Source organism: Chrysochloris asiatica, unplaced genomic scaffold (assembly GCF_000296735.1).
Source record: "Chrysochloris asiatica unplaced genomic scaffold, ChrAsi1.0 scaffold00316, whole genome shotgun sequence".
Classification (NCBI taxonomy): Eukaryota; Metazoa; Chordata; class Mammalia; order Afrosoricida; family Chrysochloridae; genus Chrysochloris; species Chrysochloris asiatica.
The window spans coordinates 2,748,412-2,771,194 of NW_006408834.1; the positions used below are offsets into that span (position 1 = coordinate 2,748,412).

General features: G+C 39.6%; 1 pseudogene; it reads right to left on the reverse strand.

Moving 5' to 3' along the window:
* Window positions 1-8,385, reverse strand: part of LOC102834925 — a 144,377-nt pseudogene extending 135,992 nt beyond the window's left edge.
* Window positions 8,386-22,783: the final 14,398 nt, after the last annotated feature.

Sequence of the window (22,783 nt, forward strand, 5' to 3'; positions counted from 1 at the left end):
AGGTTGGAAGGCACTCAAAATGCAACTGGGGAAGAGCTGGCTCCCTCCTCTAAGTAGAGTTGACTGTGATGACACAAATGGAGTAAATCCCGTGGGAGTAAAGCCCTTGAGACCTTCAGTTGCTGATGGGGCACAACTCAAAATGAAGAGAAAAAGCTGTAAACATCCATTAATAATCGGAACATGGAATGAATGAAGTATGAATCTAGGAAAATTCGAAACTGTCAAAAATGAAACGGAATGCATCAACATCAATATCTTAGGCTGAAATGGACTGATATTGTCCATTTTGAATCTAACAACCCCATGGTTTACTATGTCGGGAATAACATATTGAGAAGAATGGTGTTGCATTCATCATCAAAGAGAACATATCACGATCAATTATGAGGTATAATGCTGAAGAAGTTGAAAGAATTCTCTAATTTCATCATCATTGGTTTTAGTGGTTGGTGCATAAATTTGAATTATAGTGGTGTTACCTTCCTTGTAGACATATGGATATTACCATATCACAGACAGCCTTGTACTTCAAAAAAGGTCTTGAAATGGTTTTTTTTTTTTTTTTTTTTTTTTTGATGATGAATATAATGGTATTTCTTCAATTTGTCGTTTCTGGCATAGTAAACTACGTGATTGTCAGATTCAAAATGGTCAATGCCAATCCAGTTTAGCTCACTAACGCTTAAGATATCAATGTCTATGCATTTCATTTCATTTTTGACAACTTCCAATTTTCCTAGATTCATTCTTCATACATTCCATGTTCCAATTATTGTTGGATGTTTACAGCTGTTTCTCTTTAGTTTAAGTTGTGCCCCATCAGCAAATGAAGGTTCTGAAAACTTTACTCCATTACAGACAACTCTACTTTGAAGAGGCAACTCCTCTGCAGTTACTTTGAATGCCTTCCAACATTCTTGTGCTATTCATTATGTTTCAATATCCAGTATACTGGTGCTATCTGGCAGTATTCTACTGTTATTCATAAGGTGTTCAATGACTAAATATTCAGCAGTTGTCTGTCTGTTCTTTTTCCTACTCTTTCTTAATCTGGAAGCTCAGCTGAAACCCATCCATCATGGATGACCTTGCTGGTATTTAAAATGCTGATTGTACAGCTTCCAGTATCATGCAAGCCACCACAGTATGACAAATGGAAAGAAGAGTCGTATTTGGTTAATATGCAATAGATAAATATTCTCCATCATCGAGGCTCACTCAGTAGTTGGTCATCCCTGAACTTTTTTTGCTTTGGGAAGATGATGTGCTTTGCTCTACTGTATGAACTTTGATTTCTTTAGACTGCGAGCCCCAGTGTGGCTCTGTAGGGTAAGCACTGGACTGTTAACCAAAAGGTTGGTGACTCAAACCCACTAGCCACTCCTTGGGAGCCCTGAACAGGGTTTGACTCGAGGGCACTTAACAGCAACAACAGTAGTGCTAATAATTCTATTCCCATTTGTTTGATATTCACTTTCGCAATACCCTTACAATCAGTGGTGACCATGGATTCCAATTTTGCCCAATGAGATACAGGTTTGAAATCTGATTGGAAGCTTTAAAAAAAGATTTTATTTTCAAATAGAAGGGCAGACACAAGAGAAAATGTCTGCTGGAACTACATACCTTGCTTCCCTTCTATTTGTTTCTTATGTGGACATGTTGCTTGAAATACTAACCACCATTTTGTGCCCATTGACAATTCCAAGAAGTAAACAAGGAAGGTTCAGTTATTGGATGCCTTCGTTGAACAGTCCAACCACGTCTGCCACTAATCTCCCTACTTCTTACTGGGTAGCAAATCCAAAGTTTTAATTGTTCAAGCCATTGTTTGCCAAGATTTTTTATATCTTGATCTTAAAAGCCTTCCTAAGTATTCCACGTCAGAATGCAATGTTTACATGGTTGGTGCTGTCAAGAGAGAGAGAGAAAAAAATAAATCACAAGTTCTTGTATTGGTGATTTCTTTATCTCTTGGGGGATGGCAGGCCATTTCCAAAGGGTAGTTATCACATTGTAATAGAACAACTACATAAATACATTTCACATTTTTCATATTATATAATTTGAAATACAACTTACAAGAAAAACAAATATTGGCAATGATTTTTTTTTTTCCTCCATGGCTCACCTGTTAACATCCTGTTGTTGTTGTTAGTTGCCATTTAGTCAATTTTGACTCACGGTCACCCCAGGTGTGCAGAGTAGAATTGTGCTTTATAGGGTTTTTAAAGTAGTTATCTTTCTTCTGGGTGTGTTCAAACAGCCCAGCTCTTTCATGTTTCTGCCACCGAGGGACTCCATTAATACCATAAAGTCTTGATTTGAGAAAGTCTGATCTAACAAATTCCTCTCTTCCCACTAAATATCAGTGGCTCTTAAAGTGGTCCCCATGGTTACAGACCAGAGCCCCATCAAGGAGCAGATGCCAGAGGGAGAAGCGGTGATGCTGCCATTTGGCAGCGTGCTCATGAATGAAAACCAAACAAGCTCAGAAATACAATTCCTGAAGGTTGTATTTAAGAAATAAATTTGAGGTTACTGTAGAAATAATCTGTGAGTCCTCAACAGTTGGTTTAATTATAACCGCCATGATACCTCAGGCTGGTGCTAGGAACCTGGAACTGCATGGGCCAGAAGGGAATGCGTGGATGATGAAAGAACCAGGACACAGGCAGCTGCTTTCTTCTCCCTGGGGAAGGTTTTCAGTGATTCCCCAGTGAGAAGGGATTAGAAATTAACATTACAACTATATTATTTGTTAGTTGTCATTAAACATAATCATGCCTTGTAAACTCTTGAGCAAATTGCATTTAGTTTGTACTTCTTAGTATGGAGTTAGTTGATTTCAAAGAATCTAGGTTTTTTTGCATTTGTAAATTTTCAAGCCAAAGAGTCCTTTCAGGATGATAGCTAAAGTGAATGGACCAGTTATGATTTTAATAAGTTTTCTCATCTCTGGATGAATCCCTTCCCCCAACTTAAATGAGCTAATTAGATAGCACCGAATGGCGTCTACTCATGGTAAACACCCACAAATAATAGCTTTCTCTTTCTGTCCTTTTCCACATTGCTTCCATTTCCTGTGAATAAAATAGTGTATGTTCCTTGTGAGGGAGTGATAGTCACACCATGTTCGTCTTTGGCCATCTTAAAGTGGACAACACACCTTAGGAGAAGTAATAACAAAATTCTTCCAGCAGAAACTAAAAATCAAGTCCTCAGCAGAATGTCTGAGATACTGGGCATGTTTAGCCTGCATTAAAGAATTCCTTTCATTTTCTTAGAAGTATGCTTAATAGATGTTTTTTTGCTATTAAGGGCTGTCATGATGTAGAAGGCTTGTTCTGTGTGGGCCCCAAGGAGTGAAAATAGGACAATAGGTAAAAAGACTGGACTCCTGGTGTGGCACTGGACTGCTAGCCACAAGGTCAGCTCAAACCTATCAGCCGCTCCTCAGAAACCCTATACAGGACTCAGGAGCACCTAAGAAGAACAATAAACAACAGTGAAAGGACTAAGGAGTTTTTTGTTTTGTTTTATTTTATGGCTATCCTGGTGTGGTGCTGTCGGTAACTACAAGGTTGGTGGTTCAAGCTAATCAGTTGCTTCTCAGAAACCCTATACAGGGTCTCTATGGGTTGGAACCGACTCGATGGCACTTAACAACAACAACAATAGTTCAAACTCACCGGCTGCTCCTTGGAAACCCTTCACGTGGTCACTATGCATCAGAATTGACTCAATGATGGCATTTAACAACAAGAACGTATGAATGACTTGGGAGCATCGTGGCTCTGTAGGATGAGCACTAGACTGCAAACCACAAGGTCATCAGTTAAAGCCCATCAGTAACTCTGTAAAGACAGATGAGTCCTTTTGCTCCAACAAAGATTTACAGCCTGAGAACTCTCCTTTACAGGCTGACTATGAATCAGAACTGGTCTGATGGCACTTAACAACAACAATAACAACAACAACAGCATATTAATGGCTTGGGAATCCTGGAAAAACTGAGATTGTGGTTGGGAGGCATGAACACCCAGGCAAAAATACTCTTGTTCTATCCCAACTCAGATCAATATTTCATCATGATTTAATAAGTGACACAACTGAACTCCTCATAACTCTTGCCTTTTCTTCACCACGAACTGTAACAAAAGGGACAGGGAAGTAGTATAATCTAGTTGTTAATTCGATGTCATTCATTGACAGTCAGAGATTTTAACAGCACAATTAGGATCCACATTATGTTTAAAAGAATCAGAACCCCTAAATATTGCATACGTTTGGATCCATTCTAGGTGGAAGGTTTGCTGGAAATAATCATATTATTCTAAAGCAATTAGTTGAGGTAATAGGAAAAAAAGTGAACAAACCACATTATGCAAATGTGAGGCCATTTGTAACCATTCAAAACCATCTGCCTTGAAGAAAGAGAGTCAACTGAAGAGTATGACAGTTTTTGTCCAGATCTGAGTTATTTTTCCTGGTCATTAATATCAGGCTTGTGGATTATTGATATTCTTGTGCCATGTTGTTGTTGTTAAGTGCTGTTGAGTCAATTCTGACCCATAGTGACCCTGTATAGGGTTTCCAAGGGGCAGCTGGTGAGCTAGAACTGACAACCTTGCATACTCCCTCACATTTTCTTTCCTATTAGAAGTTACTCTTTCCTCGGCTTCACTGCTAGAATTCTTCAGCTTTGAAATGCATAAATCCCCAATATCTGTCATCCCACCAATCCCCCTTTATCCTGGTGTGGCACTGTGGGTTAATGTGTCAGACTGCAAAGTCATTTGAACTGCAAGGTCAGTGGTTCAAGCTCACCAGCTGCTCCTTGGAAACCCTATACAGGGTTGCTATGGGTCGGAATAGACTCGATGGCACTTAACAACAACAATTGGCTCACCATCAGAGCAGGGAAGGTAGAACTCAAATGCAGATGGGGTATTATGGGGGAAAGTGTTCTTCTTGACCTCTGGCCCAAGTGTCCTAGATTATCAGGAGTTCTGTTATCTTTCCTGATAGCACTATCTGAGCACAGCTCTGGCTTCCTAATAAAAAACAACAACAACAAAAAAAAAACAAATAGAAACTTCTCCTCTAAGGAAAAATAGGGGGATTTATTTCAAAGTTCAATGACTATATTCTTATACATGAAGCCCTTGACCACTTACTGGAGGATAATAAGAACATAGGAGACTATAGTCAGATATTGAATTTTATTTTACTATCAGCTGGGTTGTTGTTGTTGTTGTTGTTGTTAAGTGTGGTCGAGTCAGTTCCGACTCATAGAGACCCTGTACAGGGTTTCCAAGGAGCAGTTAGTGAACTTGAACCACCAACATGTGGTTCAAACCGACTTGGAAGTACAGCACATTAACCCACAGCATCACACCAGGACTAACTCCAGCTCCTAGCCACCTTATATATGACAAAAGAAACTGTTGTCCAGTCCTGCATCATCTTGGTCATTGAGCTCACTGTTGAAGTCACTGTGCGGTGCCTCCCAACATCAGGGGCTCATCTTCCAGCATTGTATCAGACAACATTCTGTTGTGACCTGCAGGATTTCACTGACTATTTTTGGGAAGTTCATCACTGTGTTTGTCTTCCTACTCTGTCTGAGTGTGGAAGCTCTGCTGAAAGCTCTCCTTCAATACCGGTGGCATACCTTATAGCATCATAGCAACATGCAAGTCACCACAGTACAACAAACTGACAGACAGGTAGTGATAGACAAAATGCCATACTATAGAATCCATCTTCAGTGTACAATTCAATGATATTTAGTAGATTTGCAGGATTATGCAGCCATCGATACAATCTCATTTTATAATATCCCTCTGTTAAGTATTTACAGCCTCAGAAACCTATTCAGGGTCACTCTGAGTCACAACCAACTCCATGGCACATAACCAGTACCACCAGCCTCATCACCTCAAATAGAAACCTTGTGCTAATTTACTCCCCGTTCCCATCCCCAGACCTGGGCAACCTCTAATCTATTCTTTATCTCTATGGATTTGCCCTTTCTGGACACTTCAAATAAATGGAAGTATTTAACTTTAAAAAAAAAATTATAAAAATTTTAATTTGAACAATTTATGATTAAAAATACATTTTTAAAAATGTTTTATTGTGAATTATATGATAGCTTACATGGGAGAAATTTAGTTTTACATTCATTCCATCGTATATCATCTCACTGCCATGGTTCCAATCCCCTCCATGCATCCTCAACCACCCAAAGGGTATATCTCAGAAACCCGCTCCCTACACTTCCCCCTCATCCCCCCAGTTTTCGGCCCACAGTCCCTTTCCCTCTCTGGGTCCAAAGTCCCCAGTCGCTTCATCACTCCACGTCATCATCTCTACCTCCATTTTAGGCATCTCTGTTTCTCTGGGTAGGGTCCCGCTCTCGGCTCTTCTCCGTTGATGGTCCCAGAGGCCTCTGCTCCTATCCTGGAGAATCAATCACTCCCTTCCTTGTTACAAAACTTCTATCTTTGCATTTCCAACCCTCATAATACGTCCTGATAAGCATTATTCACTACAGTATCACGAGTTACCCATCTGTATCTCCTTTCATCAGCTCCGCCCAGACAGATTGAATAGTTCCTTCTGGAGATTCTGCCTTCTGCCATGCTCCCTAGCACCAGGTTCCCTCTTGAAAGCTTGTAAGCCAGTCACTTCTTGCCTTTGTAGTCCCCCCCTCCCCATTTGAGTATCCAATGTCCAAGCTGCCCTTCTCCGTCCACTCTGTGTGTGGGGGTGTGTGAATGTTTCTTGCTGTGAGGATTTGTTCCCTCTTTTGAGTGGCTGCGCCATAAGTATAGGTCAAGTTCATCAGACTGTATCAGCTCACTTCCCCCCCACCCCCTTCTTTCCTCTCCTGGTTGAGCTCCAATCATCCAGTCATCCGGTCCAGGTCACGTGGGTATCATCTGCAAGTGTGGGCGCTCCTGTGCATATGTCCTTTCTTCCCGTCAGCTGGTAGCTCCACTCTCCTCTCGAGTCCTCCGTGGCCACACCACTGTCTCTGGGCCCAAGAGTCCCCAGGCCTCTTCACACTGCTTGCCAACCATGTCCCCAACTGTGTCCACAGAAGTCCACTGAACATTGTAGGGCTTAGCTTGCTGCTTCATTGCTGCTTTTACCCCACTTCCCCCCATGGGTGATGTGTGTTAAAAATACATTTTATAAATAATTTTTCCATAGACTTGATTGGGGATTGTTGCCCACCTCACAAAAAAACATACTGCAATAACAATGGATTAGAGAAATTACAAAAAAAGTATAGCTTTAGTCCTTCTTTAAAAAACAAACAAACATGCATTATACATCACACAGCATTTTCTTTGTGCAAAATTTAAGAGAATGCTGTTATTAGACAAATCACAAATATTTACTCAAAGGGAAGTAAACTTCAATCTACTTATTTTGCATAATAGCATAGGCACAGTTGACATAATGAATGTTTTTTCTCCCTAAAAATTGATATGTCTTAGGTTAACATTTTCTCTTATTTGGTAGAATTGAAGACTTACATATGTGTTTGGGTGTGTAAGTATGAAAACAAGTATCTGCTTGGACATTAAGTAATCTACTAACATATTTACATTATTCTTAAAGAACGTTTTCCAGATCAGTCTGTGTGTGTTTTTCCTAATAAACAGCTCTTGAAAAATGAAGCCAACATCTGTCAGTTAGTGGACATTCTCTGTGGAAACTTCAAGTTTTCACTATGGGACAAAGAGAGTCCCTAATGAAGTTTGATTGGCACCATCTAAATCCATACAGGTGGAGCCCATTGGCTTTGTTGGCCCACCTGGGGTATGGAAGAAACTTTTCCCACTAACTGTGACCCTTTGGGTATCACTGGAACAGGTTGCTGTGTTCTTGTAGCAGCAACTGATTGTCCATTTGGTTGGTTCTGGCCTGAGACTGGTGAGTCATACCTGCTGGCCCTTCCTTGCTGAGTGCCTGCATTTTCTGGTAAGACATTAACAGCCTCTATTCTTGGAGACACAGGAATGTTTCCTGGCCAGGGCTGGAGGCCACCTGCACACTGGGGGAGATGAGTCGCAAGTGCTGCAGGGTGAAGTTTACAATAGCTGAGCTTGGGTTCTGGACAGGAACAGGGTGGCTAGACGTGACAGTCAGGATGTTCCCAACAGGTACAGCTGCCATGGAAGTTGGTGAGACCATTAGCTTCAAAGATGTTACATGAAAAGAGGGAAAATTAACAGCAGTGAATTCAGATGATGTCACTGGAATAACACCTGTGATCGGGGAGCTGTAGAGCCAGTGGTTGGGGAAAGGTGTACCAGAGTTTTCTCTGGTACATGGTCTTTTGTTTCTGAGGTTCACCCCCATTGTAGCATGTGTCAATATTTAGTTCCTTTTTATTGTATCTGTATACTCTATTTTGTTTAATCCATTCACTATTTGATGGACACTTGTGCTGTTTCCACTTTTTACCTATTGTAAAATTGGCTTTTTGAACATTCATGTACAAGAGATTGAATTTTAAGGGTTTATTAAAAAGCTTATTCTATTCTTTCTTACCAATGGACTAGGAAATCGTTACAAAGACCTAGATTCTTCCATCTAAGTCCTGTGATTTGAAAACTCTTTTCTTCTCCATGACTTCCTTAATGAATGCTTATGACTATGACATTGTAAGAATCCCTAGCAATAACCTGCTTGCTCATTCTCTATAGGGTCTTATGGAATCTTCCATTATTCCTGTGTAAAATGTCCAATTTCACACTGCAATTCAACTGGTTATTCTAGTAACCCGTATTTCCATTCTGTCCTAAGATCTTCAACCATGTGAGACCTAGTATAAAGTTCTGCTTCCAGGGTCCAGAGACACAAATAAGCACCTTGAGTTAACTGTTGTCAAGTCGGTTCCGACCGATATAGATGCTGTATAGAGTTTCCATGGAGCACTGGTAAGCTTGAACTGCCAACCTTGTGGTTCAAACCGACCTTGCAGTCCAGCGCATGAACCTACCCGCCACACCTAGTGCTCAGTAATTTTCAGGTGCAAAAAAATGACATTTTAAAATTGGCATAGGCATTAGGTAAAACAGGCCACACTTCCTCTAGCAGTTTATTTTGTAACTAACTAAGCAGCTTAAATGTAAATATTGGTGTTCGGGAACAGGGATCTTATGTGTACTTTAGAAAGGAAAAAAAAATCACTCATTTAATCTTGAAATACTTTAAAAAGTAAGTACTATTTCTATAAAAATAGTGCAAATAAAAAGGTTTCCCTTTTTATTCAGATTTCAAGATATTCACACTTTGCATTTTCCACAAAGAAAAGTAAAATGTCCATTTATTCTAACGAAGACCTTGTCCATAATATTCAATTGGTAGACTTTATGACTTTGATACTTGAAGGGATTGGACTCCATTAACTAAAGGAAACAATGATTTTCATTTAGTGCCTTGGTTGTACTTATAGTATCAAAAATCCTCAATATTAGCATAATTATAGATCTTTTTCCTTTAGAAAGGATTCCTTAAATTTTTCTAAGTCAAGCAACCAATTCAGGAACTGCCTCAAGGATAATTCTTCATGGTTCTTCACCTTTTTTTGGTAAAAGGAAGAGTTTAGGCACCCATTTCTAGATAGAGATCTGTAAGTTGAGGAAGTATCTTATTCACAAGCTGCAAGTCTGACCTAGTGTACAGGGCGTTTTCTTCCAGGTCATCCTTTTTCCCTTTGTACTTTCATTTCCTGTAGATTAAGTAGGTGTATTCCAGAAGATGAGTTTTATAATAAAACTCTAGAGTCCAGAGCCTCTGATCAAAGAAGGACTGGTGTCCTAAAAGCTCTTCTTCTTTTATGAGTTCATTAAAGGGAGAAGACAACTTCTTCTTTACATTTTTTCCACATAGTAGAGAATTTTATGAGTACTATCAAAATAATGGAGCTCTGGTAGTGTAGTGGTTACGAATCAGGTTGCCAACCTCAAGGTTAGCAGTTCGAAACTACCAGCAGTTCCATGGGAGAAAGATGAGGTATTCTGCTCCTGTAAAGATTTACAAACTTGGATACCCTGTGCAGGGTCACAATGAGTTGGAACCAACTCCACAGTACTTAACAACAACAACATCAAAATAACATCCATGTAAATGGGGCAAAGATTGAAGTTGTCAAAGACTTCATTTTTCTTGGGTCAACCATCAATACTCATAGAAGCAGCACTCAAGAAATCAAATGATGTATTGCATTAGGCAAATCTGCTGCAGAAGCTTTCTTTAAAGTGTTCAGCAGCAAAGATGTCCTAGAGGACTAAGGTGCACATGATGAAAGCCATGGTATTTTCAATAATCTCATATGCATGAGAAAGTTGGACAGTGACTAAGGAAGACTGTAGAAGTCTTGATTCATTTGAGCTATGGTGTTGGAGGAAAATATTAAAAGTACCACAGACTGCCAGAAGAACAAACCAATCTGTGTGGGCAGAAGTATAGCCAGAATGTTACCTGGAAACCAGGATGGCCAAACTTTGTCTCATACTTCGGACATGTTGTCAGGAGGGACAAGTCGCTGGAGAAGGGTATCATGTTGGTAAAATGGAGGGTCAGAGAAAAAGAGGAAGACTCCCAACAAGATGGATTTGCCCAGTGACAGCAGTGATGGAGTTAAATGTAGCAATGATTATGAGATTGGCATAGAACCAGGCGATGTTTTGTTCTGTTGTGCATAGGGTCGCTAGGAGTTGGTAGCAACTTGATGGCACCTAACAACAACAATAACAATCATAGGAATGGAGTCCTGATGTGATGTTGTAGGGTAAAGCATTGGACCTCAAGGTTGGTTTGAATTGCAAGGTCAATGGTTCAAATTCACAATCCACTCATAAAAAAACCAATACAGGGTTGTTATGAGTCTGAACTTACTTGTTGGCACTTAACAACAACAACAAGGGAACACTTATTTGTGATCATGAGGAACCTGTATATAGACCAAGAAGCTGTTGTTCAAACAGAACAAGGGGACTCTAAATGGTTTAAAATCTGGAAAAGTGTGTATCAGGGTTGTATTCTTTCATCATACTTATTCAATCTGCATGATGAGCAAATAATCCAAGTACCAAGACTATATGAAGAAGAACATGGAATCAGGATTGGAGGAAGACTCATTAACAACCTGCAATGCAGATGATACAACCTTGCCAGCTGAAAGCAAAGATGACTTAAAATACTTACTGATGAAGATCAAAGACCACAGCCTTCGGTATATAAAGAAAACAAAAATCCTCACCACTGGACCTTTAAATAACATCAAGATAATTGGAAAAAATGTTGGAATTGTCAAAGACTTCATTTTGCTTGGATCCACCATCAAAACTCATGGAAGAAGCAGTCAAGAAATCAAATGACATATTGCATTAGGCAAATTTGCTGCACAAGACCTCTTTAAAGTGTTAGAGCAAAGATGTTAGTTTGAGAACTAAGGTGTGCCTCACCCAAGCTATGGTATTTTCAATAGCTTCATATACATGTGAAAGTGGACAATAAATAAGGAAGTCCAAAGAATAAATGATGCATTTGAGGTATGGTATTGGAAGAGAATATTAAAAGTACCATGGACTGCCACAAGAACAAACAAATCTGTGTTGGAAAAAGTACAGCTAGAATGTTCCTTAGAAACCAGGATGGCCAGAGTTCATCTTTCATACTTCAGACATATTACCTGTCGGGACCAGAGCCTGAAGAAGGTTATGTTTGGTGAAGTAGAGGGTCAGTGAAAAAGAGGAAGACCCTCAGTGAGATGGACTAGCATAGTGAAAGCTGCAGATTTTTTTTTTATCCATTCTTTTTTCTGATTGTTCTGCTAGTTTACAAGTATTGAGAGATTTATATGAAGACTGACTAATTCTGGCTTCCATTGATTCAAATCTACTACTTTTCCTCTCAAAGTATTGTCCATTTCTGAAATCTTAGCATTAATTTTCTGAATTTCTATTAGCAGGCGTTTTATTGCTTCCAAGTCTTTATCTATTTTGTTTGATTGTTTCTGTAGTATTTTCCTGAATTCTTCTTTTCCTTGGCATTTCTGCCAATCATTTGAAGGTAAACATCATTCTCTTGAATTCTTTTTCAGGTATTCCAATGCCTTTTTGTCCCCCAAAAGATTTTCTAGCTCTGTATCATGGTCACTTGTTTAAGCCACTTTGTCTTGTTTCTTCGTGTAAATAGAAATTGTCTGATGTTCTTGAGACATTGTGGTGCTGTTATATTTGATTTAGGTCGATGATTGTGTGCTGGTGTTGTCGTAGGTACTCACCAGTTGCCTCCTTGTGGGTGTGATTAGGCGATGAGCTTGTGCATCATACTCTGTTGTTCATGCCATGCAGTTTAGTATGGATGTGGCGGATGTTTTTAGTCATTCATCCAGTGTATAGCAGTTTGTATTGGCTTTTGCCCTAATGGTTGGGTTGTATAGGATACAGTTGTGGCTGGACTGTATTGTCATGATTGTTGTCTCCTGTCAGGTGAGACATGAAGTAAAAACACATACACAAGAGAGAAGGAAAATAAGCAAACAAACAAGAGAGGACCATGGCAGAGATTCATACCACAGTGGCTGAGGCAGGATCGTAGGACTAGCCAATGTGTATGGATTTGAAAGTGCCACACTTGCAATAGCCTCTACTTAACCTCAGGTGGCAAAAAAGAGATTGATAGGAACGATCAATATGCTAGTTTCACTTTCCAGTCACCCTTTAGTTCTTCAGGGAATTTAATGTGTTTTTCTTCAGTTTCATTGATTATACAATCTTAGTTCCTTTAGGAAGTTTTACCATTTATCACATGTATATAAACTACAATCCCAACAAAAAATATTGATGGAACAGTAACTGTCCAACCCTCTGATTAGGCTCTAATACAAACTCCTTGTCTTATTCTTGCCTGTTTTTATGGCCTAATGAATGGAATTTTCTATGGGGAGACATAGATTCAAGTTTTTGTTTGATTTCAAGAATTCTGGGGAGTTTTCAGTTCTGGCCCAGAGGGTTTTACTATTCTTACTTAATCATACTTTAACAAAAAGGAACTCTGTGAATTTATTTTGTAAAGCATTTTTAAAGCTTTAGTCAAAGAATAGTGCTAAAATTCAGAATAATGTAAACTCATCTTTTATGTCATGCAAAGGCATGTTTGAAGATTACCATTTGGTTAAGAGAGATATATCACATGAACTGTCTCCCCAAAGTAAGACTGGACCTCAGACAGACATGTGTGTGGGACAGCATTGAGCACCAGCTGCCACTTTAAGGAAGAAAGTGTAAACAGCCCCTGCTTTGTGTCTTTCTCAGTTGTCATGTGCCACATTTCTAGACAAAGGAGTGGGTTGCCTGGTAAATATGACCCTCTCCTCTGAAAGTCTGAGGGGAGCCCAGAGCTGCCTGTTGTCCTCTAGGTCTTCCCCAGCATGTTCCTGGGCTGACTCATGGCAGGAAACCAGCCCTTCTGAGCAAAGGCATTTGCAGTAAGTACTCATTAGGAAAATAGACTAAACCAATTGCTGTCATTCAAATAGGAGCACTGGTAACGTACTGGTTTTGAGTCAGGCTGATAACCTCAAGGTCAGTAGTTCGAAACTACCAGAAGTTTCATGGGAGAAAGATGAGGATTTCTGCTCCCATAAAGATTTACAGTCTCAGAAACCCTAAGCAGAGTCACTGTGAGTCAGAACCGACTCCACAGTACACCACACCACCACCACAAATGAAATAGGCCCAGTGGCCTAAGCACATCAGACTCAACTTTACCACCAGCACTAGCAGTTCCTCTCCAGTCATGTGTGTCACAGTAGAACTGTGTTTGTACGTTTTCAGAGGTTGATTTTTTGGGAGTGGATGACAGACCTTTTCTTTGAGGTACCTCTGGATGAACTTGTACCTCCAACCTCTCATTTTACAGCTGTTTGGACCATCTAGAGATTAAAATGCTGAAGAGTTTGTTTCTTTTGCTTAAAGGGATTCTAGGAAGGGAGTGGGAACATCATAAAAATGTTCTAAGGTGAAGCAGGCACTTGGGTTTTGTTTTCTCAGTATATCTGCATAAAGAGAGTGGACTTAAGCTTAAAACTGGAGGTATTTAGATGAGGTACTAGGAAGAACTTTCTAGATGAGAGATGTTCAGTGTTGTCTGGAAGTGGGAAGACAATTCAGTGCTGTCTGGAAGTGGAAAGATAAACTATATTAACATTCAAGTTTGCTTCTGGCTGTAGGGCTCAGTAATTTCTTGTGGCTACGGTTTCTATTTTTGAAGCAGCAGAAAGATTTGATTTCCAAGATAGATAGGAAAACTGTGTATGGGGCAGGAAATCGTAACCTGAATTCCCAAGACTTACTGATGAGCATCACAGGTCTACTAAATCCCTGAAATGCAAAATTAGTTCTGGGTAGATAAATGGAAGAGAACATTCACAGCTTTCATCAACATTAAAAAGAGTGTGATAATAATAATTAAAAAATAGAAATAACCGTTAAGCATCTCTGTTCCAAGGGAAGAGTTTGGTCCATGATGAAGAAGATTAATTAACTCTGATCCTGGCTGTTCCTTCTCAAACCTTTGCAGTGTGCTGAGAAAGTGAGGAAAAAGATTGGGGAGGGTGGAATAGAGTCTTTACTGATGGAGAACTAAGTGATATGGAAGGAAGTACAGGTTGCCTCCATTCTCGTTAATTCATTCATTTGTTCAACAAGTATTTACTGTTCATCTATTTGTAGCATAGTGGTTACAAATCGGGTTGCAAACCACAAGGTCAGCAGTTCAAAACTACCAGCTGTTCTGTGGGAAAAAGATGAGGCATTCTGCTCCCGTAAAGATTTACAGACTCAGAAACCCTGTACAAGGTCGCTATGGGTCGGAACCGACTTCACGGTACACAGCCACCACCACCACCATTCTGGTACTGTAGTGGGTTATGAGTTGGGTTGCTAACCACAAGGTCAACAGACCAAATCTACCAGTTGCTATGTGGGAAAAAGATAAGGCTTTCCGCTCCCTATATGTCATATGCATGCTAGCGGTATGTTCCTAATTACATTGTCCCAACTCAATAGCCCCAACAGTTTCATGTAGTATTGAGTATTATGCTTCCTCTAAAATAGATATATTTTATACAGGGTCGCTATCTTCGTTATAAGGAGCTCTGGTAACATAGTGGTTACGCGTCAGACTGATAATGTCAAGGTCAGCAATTTGAAATTACCAGCTGTTCTGCAGGAGAAAGACAAGGCTTTCTGCTCCTGTAAAGAGTTACAGCCTCAGAAACCCTATGCACAGTTGTTGAGTCACAACTGACTCTATGGCACACCACCACCACCATCATCATTATGTGCCAGGCACTGTTGTAGGCCCTGCACATCAGATATTGTTCTTGTTGTTGCCAAGTGCCATCAAGTTGGTTCCAACTCATAGCAGTGACCAGAATAAAGATTCTGTCTTTATGGAGTTGATACTTTAGAGGGGGAGGCAGATAATAAATAATAAACACAATCCGAGTCAATTATATAGTGAAGTCAGCTAAAGTTGATTAACTATGTGTATGGAGGGGTATGGGGGGGGGGCAGGCAATTTGCATTATTCAATAGGGAAAAATCTTAAAGAGAAGGTGTTATTTGAATACAAATTTGAAGGACATAAAGGAGTTAGTTTTGCAGATGTATCTGGAGAACAGCATTCCAAGCAGAGGAAGGTTGCCGGACATATTTGATGAATAGCTGGAGCAGAGGAAACAAACAACACAGTAAATAGGAGAGGTAACTCGAAGAAGGGAGGTGGGCCATGTAAGGCCAGGTAGGTATTGTAAGAATTTAGGCTTTTATGCTGAGTGAAATGGAGATTATTGGAGGGTTTTGAAGAGAAGTGATATATGATTTCACTTACACCATAAATGGATTGAACTGGCTGGTGTGTGAGGATAGACTACGGGGGCAAGAGTAGAAAGAGAGAGACTGGTTAAGAGTGATACATGTAAGAGACAACGGTGACTTTAATCAGGGTGGAAGAAGTTAAAATGCTGAGAGGTGGCAGGATTCTGGATATATTTGTTGTTGTTGTTAGGTGTCATCGGGTCAGTACCGACTCATAGTGACCTTATGTACAACAGAACCAAACACTGCCCAATCCTGCACCAACCTCACAATCTTACTATGTTTGAGTCAGTCGCTACTGCCACTGTACCAGTCCATCTCATTGGAGTCTTCTTCTTTTTATCTGACCCTCCACTTTACCAAAAATGATACCCTTTTCCAGGGACTGGTCTCTCATGATAATATGCCTGAAGTACAAAAAAGGAAATCTTACCATCCTGACTTTCAAGGAGCATTTTTTCTGTACTTCTTTCAACACAGATTGGTTTGTTTCTTTGGCAGTCCATGGTACTTTTAACATTTTCCTCCAACAACATAACTCAAATGCATCAAATCTGGAATACGGTCTTTCTTATTCATTGCCCAACTTTCACATACATATGAGGCTATTGAAATTAGCCCCATGGTTGTTGTTGTTGTTGTTAAGTGCCATGGAGTTGGTTCCAACTCACAGTCCTTAAGTCTGACATTATGACTTCTAACTTGAAATATAACATCATATTGACCTAGTGGCTTCATGTGAGTGTTTAAATCAGGAAGGCTTGGTAGCATCAGAGCATTGATGATGAAAATGGATGTACACTGGAGCTCTGTATTTCTGAATAATCCTTCCTACTTCTCTTGTATGACTTAGAAAGATCTTGCACATAGACTCTTTAAGCAAAGACAATGTCTATTTTAGAAAAAGGATGATACTAAATACTACATGAAATTGTTGTTGTTGTTAAGTGCTATTGAGTTGGGGCAAGGTAATTAGGAACATACTGCTCACATGCATATGACACTATTGAAAATACCATGGCTTGTGTCAGATAAACCTTAGTCCTCAAACTGACATATCTGCTCTTCAAAGCTTTAAAGAGATCTTGTGCAGCAGATTTGCCTAATGAAATATGTCAATTGATGTCTTGACTCCTGTATTTTTGTTTTCTTTCCATTGAAGTGCAACCCATACCAAATGCTGTGTGGTCTTTGATCTTCATCAGTAAGTATTTTAAGTCCTTTGCACTTTCAGCAAGCAAGGTTGTATCATCAGCATATCTCAGGTTGTTAATGAGTCTTCCTCCAATCCTGATGCCATGTTCTTCTTCATATAATTCCGCTTCTTGGATTATTTGTTCAGCATACAGATTGAATACATATGGTGAAAGAATGCCACCCTGGCACACATCTTTCCTATTTTAAACCACTCAGTGTCCCCTTGTATTGTTTGAATGACTGCCTCTTGGTCTAGGTTCCTCATGAACACAATTAAGTATTCCGTAATTCCGTATTTTGTCATGAACCACACAGTTGAAAGCCTTTGCAAAGCCAACATATATCTTTCTGATATTCTCTGCTTCAGCAAGATCCATTTGACATCCGTAATGATAACCTTCATTCCAGATCCTTGTCTGAATCCCACTCTAATCTCTGGCAGTTCTTTGTTTATGTACTTTTGCAGACACTTTTGGTTAATCTTTAGCAAAATTTTGCTTGCATGTGATATGAATGATACTATCTGATGATTTCCACGTTCTGTTGGGCCACCTATCTTTGGAACAGACACAAATATGGATCTCTTCCAATCCGTTGGCTGGGTAGCTGTCTTCCAAATTTTTGGCATAGATGAGTGAGTACTTCCAGTGCTGCATCAGTTTGTTGAAATATTTCAATATGGATCCATCAATTCCTGGAGTCTTGTTCTTTGCCAATTCCTTCAGTGCACTTTGGACTTCTTCCTTCAATAGCATTGGCTTTTGATCTTATGCTACCTATTGAAATGGTTGAACATTGACCATTTCTTTTTGGTACACTGAACTCTGTGTATTCCCTCCATCTTCTTTTGATGCTTTCTGCATCATTCAATATTTTTTACCTAGAATAATTCAATATTGCAAGTTGGGGCTTGAATTTTTTTCTTCAGTTCGTTCAGCTTGAGAAATGCTGAGTGTGTTTTTCTATTTTCATTTTCTAACTCCAGGTCTTTGCACATTTCATTATAACCCTTAACTTTATCTTCTTGAACTGCCCTTTGAAATTTTGTTAAACTCTTTTAGTTCCTTATTTCTTCTTTTTACTTTAGCATCTCTACCCTGGAAAGCAAGTTTCAGAGTCTCTCCTGAGATTCATTTTGGTCTTTTTCTTCTTTCTTGTTTTATTATTGACCTAGCTTTTGCTTTCTTCCTGAATGATGCTCTTGATGCTATCCCACAATGTTTCTGGTTTTGGTCATTAGTGTCTAATACATCAGATTTGTTTTTGAGATGATCTGTAAATTCTGGTGTGATATACTCAAGTCATATATTGGCTTTTGTGCACTTGTTTTAATTTTCTTCAGCTTCAGACTGAACTTGCAAATGAGCAATTGATGGTTTGTTCCACTGTCTGCTCCTGACCTTGTTTTGGCTACTAGCATTAGCTTTTCCACTGTTTTTTCCAAAGATGCAATCAATTTGATTCCTGTGTATTTCATCTGGTGAGGTTCATGTATATAGACATCTTATATATTGTTTAAAAATAGTATTGCAATAAATGTCATCAGTCTGATAAAATTCTATCATGTGATCTCCAGCATCATTTCTATGAAGGCTATATTTTCCAACTACTTATTATTCATTTCCAAACTTCACATTCCAATCATCAGTAATTATCAAAACATCTTGATTGCATGTTTGAACAATTTCATACTGAAGAAGTTGGCTGTTGTTGTTAAGTGCCGTCAAGTCTGTTCTAACTCATAGTGACCCTGTGTAGGGTTTCCAAGGAGTAGCTGGTGGGTTTGAACAATTGATCTACTGGTTACTAATCTAGTGCTTATCCTGCAGTGCCACACCAGGACTCCGAAAAAGTTAGAATTCTTTAATTTGATCATCACTGGCTTTAGAATTTGATGTATAGATTTGAATAACACTGGTATTAACTGGTCTACCTTGTAGGCTAATGAATATTAGCCTATCAAAAACAAATGGTTCTTGAAGTGTTCTTTTTAGATGAGTGCAATGCCATTCCTCTTCAATTAGTCATTTTCAGTATAGCAAACCAGATTCAAAATGGCCAATACCAGTTCATTTCAGCTCACTAATACCTAGGATATTGATTTCTATGTGTTTCATTTAATTATTGACAACATCCAATTTTCCTAGATTCATGCTCTATACATTTCATATTCTGATTACTAATGGATGTTCACAGCAGTATCTCCTCATTTCGAGTTGTACCCCATCAGTAAGTGGAGGTCCCGAAAGCTAAACTCCTGTTGCATCATCATGGTTAACTCTACTTTATAGAGCTATCTCTAACCTAATCCCATGTTGAGTGCCTTCAAACCTGAGGGACTTATCTTCTGGCACTCTATCTGACAATATTCTGGTGCTATTCATAATGTTTTCATCTTCTGGCACTATATTTGACAATGTTCATAAGATTTTCAGTTACAAACATTTAGAAATAGTCTGCCTCCCCTTCCTAGTTTGTCTTAGTCTGGAAGCTCAGCTGAAACCTGTCCACCATGGGTGATCCCGTTGATACTTAAAATGCCAGTGTCCTAATTTCCAGCATAGCAGCCATACACAAGCCATCACAGTAGGACAAACTGACTGATGAATGGTGGTAGTTCATGATTATGGGTTGTACATAAGTCACACATTCATAACCCAGGGACTACCTGTATATTACTGAAACCAATGTCATATCTTTCTTTTTACTTTTTTAATATGGCAAATAAAACATTTTAATTCTATAGGTAACTCACATTATATTTCAAATGGCTAGCACTTGTCTAGAAGATATTTGAGAGACTAGTGATTACAGTGTAATCATGATTCCCTTTGGGCTCAATTCTTTGAGAATAGAGAAGCTGACTTGATATTCCTACCCAAAAGTGATCAAAAAAACAAAGCACATTGGCCATTGATGGCATCACTATGTGTAGCAGAGGAGAACTGTGCTACATAGGTTTTTAGTATCTTTCTTCTGAGGTGTCTCTTGGGAGACTCTATACTTCAGTTATCAGTGAAATATACTATCATTTTGCACCATGGACACTAAAGAGAGATGAAGGATCGTTGAATTTCCTAAATACTTGTTCAGTAGAGCCTCACAGGCTGTTTTCTTTGTAGGAATGAGCCACTTCCTCATGGCCAGAAACCCTGAGATTGGTCTATGTGATCCTTACCACCAATGGTGGACATGACTTGTAGATTTCTTTAGCACTGATCTTGGCAGCCAGAAATTTAATCCCTCCCTCATCCACAGCAATGTACCATCAAGCCCAGTGGTTATTAGCTTATTGTTGTGGGGTGCCATCCAGTCAGTTCTGACTCATAGCAACCCTATACACAACAGAATGAAATCCTGCCCCATCCTGTGCCATCCTCACAATTGCTTTTACACTTGAACCCATTAATGCTGCCATTGTACCAATACATCTCCTTGGAGGTCTTCCTCTTTTTCACTGATTCTTCACTTTACAAAGCATGACATCCTTCTCTAAGGACTGGTTCCTCCTGATAAAATATCCAAAGTATGAGAGACAAAGCCTTGCTTTCATGGCTTCTAAGGGGTATTCTGGCTGTACTTCTTCCATCACATATTTGTTTGTTCTTTTGGCAGTTCGTGGTACTTTAATATTCTTCTCCAACACCATAACCTAAATGTACCCATTCCTTTTTTATTGTTCAAATTTCACATGCATATGAGCTTATTGAAAATACCATGGTTTTGGTTGTTGTTGTTGTTGAGTGCCATTGAGTTGTTTGCAACTTATAGAGGTCCTGTATAGGGTTTCCAAGGAGTGGCTGATGAGCTTGAACCATTGACCTTGTGGTTCAAACAGACCTTGCAGTCCAGTACATTAACCTATCCCTATGATTTGGATTGTTGTTGTTGTTGTTAAGTGCCGTCGAGTCAGTTCCAACCCTTAGCGACCCTGTATAGGGTTTCCAAGGAGAGGTTGGTGAGCTTCAACCACTGACCCTGCAGTTCAAACTGCCTTGCAGTCTGGCGCATTAACCCACAGTGCCACACCAGGACTCCCTGTGGTAGCATTCCTTAAGTCTTACACCATGACTTGCAACTTGAAATGCAACATCATATTGACTGAGTGACTTCATGTGAGTGTTTAAACCAGGAAGGCTTGGTAGCATCAGAGCATTCATAATGAAAGTGGGTACACACTGGAGCTGTATATTTCTGAATCATCCCTACTTAGCTTGTGACTTAGAAAGACCTTGCACATAGACTCTTTAATCAATGATAATGTCTATTTTACAGGAAGGGTGATACTGAACATACATGAAGTTGGGGCAAGGTAATTAGTACAAAAGGTTATAGAACATTTTGTCAGAACCTGTGAAGAAGGAAACTGGGGCTTCACATTTTTATCTAACTCTCTGGGTGGATCTTTGGCTCCCTAAAGTTACAGAAGTTATGCTGGAGGGAGACAGAAAAAGGTAACAGTACCAATTTTCATAAGTGGCAGTTTTGTTTTTTTCTTTCAGGCTTTGTCTAGCTTCTCCTAAATTCTGGAAATGACTTAACAGCCCTTAACAACAATATATTGCTTTTGTTAAGTGCTGTCTCATAGCAACTCTGTTTAGGGGTTCTGAAGGGGGAACTGGTGGGTTTGAACCATCAATCTTGGGGTTACCAATCCAGTGCTTGTCTTACAGAACCACACTAGGACTCTTTTACTCTTTTATGTTGTTGTTAAGTACAGTCTAGTCTGTCCTGACTCATAGAACCCTATAGAGGGTTTCTGAGACTGTAAATCTTTGTGAGAGCAGAAAGACTCATCATTTTCCAGCCGAGCGGCTGATGGTTTCAAACCGCTGCTTTTGTGGTTCACAGTCCAGTGTTGATCAAGCAAAGTCAAGATGAGGCCAAAAATGTGTGAGTTTGTGTGTGTGTCAAAAGATAAAGAATAAGATCTAACAATAGAAGATCAATATGAGTGACCATAACAACAAAAGCTTTAATCTATTTTCATTGCCTGGGAGGAAAATTCCACCCTAAGTCATTGGCAGACAGCTCTGGACAACTCCTGCCTCTCAAGCTCAGACTTCTTGGGCTTCTCTTCCTCCTATTTGGAGCTGCCAAAGAGAGAAGGGTGAGGATCTGTTTTGATATCCATTTAGGTTACCCCCTTAAAGCCCTTGACTCCTTTTATACTACTACCTCTACCCAGGCCAATTTCTTTCTCATTCTTTGTCTCTGTAACCCAAGGCATCTTTGGGGGATAACAATCTGTCTCTATTCTGAGTGCAGACACAGGAAATTTAAACCCAAACCCATTGTCCTCCTGCTCTGCTGCTAGACTATGGACCACAGCCAATGAAACACAGCAAAGTGTTAAGGCGCGTGTTTCCCTTGGTCACACCTAAACAATGCTCTGTTGCTGCACCATCTCCCTCTTCTGTTTCCTTTAGATTGTAGAGTCTACGGGAAAGCAGAATGCCACCTTTCTGTAGTGAAACTGATTCATCAGGCCACATTCCCAAAACTGGCTTATTAGTTGAATTGGAAATTTCAAGAAACAATGTACTATGTATTCAGCCGTGTTGGCCTGCATTGAAGTACTGATCTTACTGCACTGCTTCAGTATTTTAATACAGGCCCACTGCAAGTGAAAATAATGATGCTCTATGTGGTCTGAGCCCTGAGTG